Here is a 2,498-nt window from a genome sequence, read left to right as displayed (position 1 = left end):
TACAGACAAACATTCTCTTTATTGAGCTACACATGAATTTTCCATTAGTCAGAGAAGTAGACTGGCAGTGTGTAAGATATCACAGAAACCTCACCGATTGGGAATAGAAAGGCTTAGAAAGACCCATGGGCTTTTTTTTTCCTTTTTTTTTTTTTCCAAGTTTTTTTTTTTTTTTTCTGCATTTTAAATTTTTTGTGTTTTGTCTTTTTGCCTCTTTATCTGAAATGGCTGTGACTGGTCTTCTTCAGCAAATATTGTCTTAAAAGTGAACTGTGAAGAGGTTTGGGGTTTGGATACTAGTCAAAGTAGAAATGACATTGGACTGATCATGAGAACTGTGGCTTTCATGTAAACATTACATTCCATCTTTTTTTTAAATTTTTTTTTTTTTTCCATCTTGTGGTATTTAAAAATTTTTGTTTTTTTATCTGCAGCACAAACATCCCCACATGAGAAAGAGCGAACACAGGTCACTGAAACAAAGGAAAAGGTGGAGGGGTGTGCGCACGTGCACACACACACACACACACACACACACACACGGAGCATCCATCTGAGAGACGGAGAAGCGAACGTGTCAGCAGGAAAAACCACAACCCGGTTCCCAAAGACTACGAAAGCTGATCTGGTGTGTAATGCATAGTGCTCATCAGGACAAAAAGAAAACCAAAACCTAGAACTAAAAATAAAAAATGATAAAGGGACTCTGTAGGAAGGGAGTGAGGGGAAAACTGTTTTCTACTGGGCTCTAGTTATGTATATGTTCTGTATCCTTTGGGGGCGGCTACTGGCCAGTGAGAACTGTGCTTTATCTGTACAAACCCCGAGTGAGCGTGTGGTCTGCGTGGCTCGGGGCTGGGCAGCGGGGTGCTGTGGGCGTGGAGGCTGCACTGGGAAAGCAGGCCTGAGCGCACCCGGGAACCAGCGCCCAGGGTGTGGAGGCTGCTGGGAAAGCAGGCCTGAGCGCACCCGGGAACCAGCGCCCAGGGTGTGGACAGGCGGCACCGCTGCAGGTGGGCGGGGTGGGCGAGGCTGCAGGCGTGTGTATTTCACAAAGGAAAAAAAAAAGATGGATGAGATGGTGAGTTTTCCTTTATCCTCTTTTTTTTTTTTAACACTACAAAGCATGTGAGAAATGTTCTTCCTTTCCTTTCAAATTCTAAATGTAAAGACTCAAACTAAAGCCGGATTCTATAGCATTCTAGAGAAGTACACAGCCGTCAGTCACTCTGGGTCGTAGGTTAGACAGGGGGCTTGATACAGAAAGGCTGTGTGTCTTAACAAAGGCCAAAAGGTCATGCTACCAGGAGATCGTCAACAGCAAAGAGTCCGTGAAGCAGTCTGTAGAGAGAGAGACAAGGGGTCCAGTCGGACCATTTTCCTTGATTTAGAACACCAACCAACCAACCGACCGAAAAACCCTCCAGCGTGTTTAATGACGTGGGGGTGGGGGCAGGATGGGGCAGCATTGCAGGGGGGATCCAGAACCCAAGGGAAGCCTTGCCCGGGCCCCCCTGGGAGGCCTCAGCCCAGGGACCTTGCCCCAACCCTCTTGGAGGGGGAGCCTGAGGAGCGGCTTCAGCTCTGCAGGTGACCCTGTGCTGTGACGGCCCCTCCGCTCAGCTGCATGTGGGAAGCAGACCAAGTCTCCCTTTTCTCTGACTCTTGCCTTGTTAACATGAATAAAGAAAACTCAGGAGACAGTGGATTTGTCGGAGCAATGATTCTTCTAAATTCTTGAAGTTAACAACCTCCGCCACCCAAAAGAGAAGCATCCTAAAGTTTTCTCTTGTTGCAAAGTATGGGGCAGGGAGACATTTGGGGTGCGGGCCATTTTTAAAAAAAACAGTTTTGGAATTCACACAAGTGCAGGACAGAACCAAGAGCACACAGCCTGAGCAGGTGGAAGCAGAGAAAAGGCTGGACTGAGGCCAGGGCTTTCCTTGCCCTCCCCCTGCTCACAGAAATGGGTGGGTCTCAGAGCGTGAAAGCATGTGGCTATTCTTAAAAGGACGGACTCCCAAATCAGGACTTGTATCGCAGTGCGTGTCTATGTGTGTGTACGTGCGTAAGCGCACGCTCAGGTGCTGTCCCAGGAAATTGATGAGCAATGGAATGGTGGTCAGTTCTGTCTGAAGCTCTTTCTAGTACAGACTAAAAAAACTTTAATATATATTTGTCTATATATATAAGGTTTGTTATGCCTTTTTGGAATTTGTTTACCAACTTGCATTTGTTAGTGGGGAGGGGTGGGGTGTGTGTGTATGTGTGCAAGCTTTTCTGTGAGTGCTGGAATCATTACCAAATAGGTTGCTATACAGGACAAGAGGTCAGTACAAGCCGCAGCCCCGGAGGTTGTTGGCAATGATGATGTCGGTGACGGCGTCGAATACCACCTGGATATTATTCGTGTCTGTGGCACAAGTCATGTGACAATAAATTTCTTTGTTGGGTGAGCGGTTTTTGCTTTCAAATTGTGCTTGGATGTAGGCGGCGGC

The 2,498-nt window shown here is 47.0% G+C and overlaps 1 long non-coding RNA gene across 1 annotated transcript; it reads right to left on the bottom strand.

The window, feature by feature from the left end:
• Window positions 1-2,498, bottom strand: LOC105004322. The gene is made up of 2 exons (XR_827205.1): window positions 2,303-2,498; window positions 1-1,341 (listed from the first exon to the last, which is right to left on the bottom strand). It is a non-coding gene; the product is annotated as an uncharacterized LOC105004322 (long non-coding RNA).

The sequence above is a fragment of the Bison bison genome, unplaced genomic scaffold (assembly GCF_000754665.1).
Source record: "Bison bison bison isolate TAMUID 2011002044 unplaced genomic scaffold, Bison_UMD1.0 scf7180017864473, whole genome shotgun sequence".
NCBI classification, from domain to species: Eukaryota; Metazoa; Chordata; class Mammalia; order Artiodactyla; family Bovidae; genus Bison; species Bison bison.
This window is presented reverse-complemented; position numbering and strand designations above follow the sequence as displayed.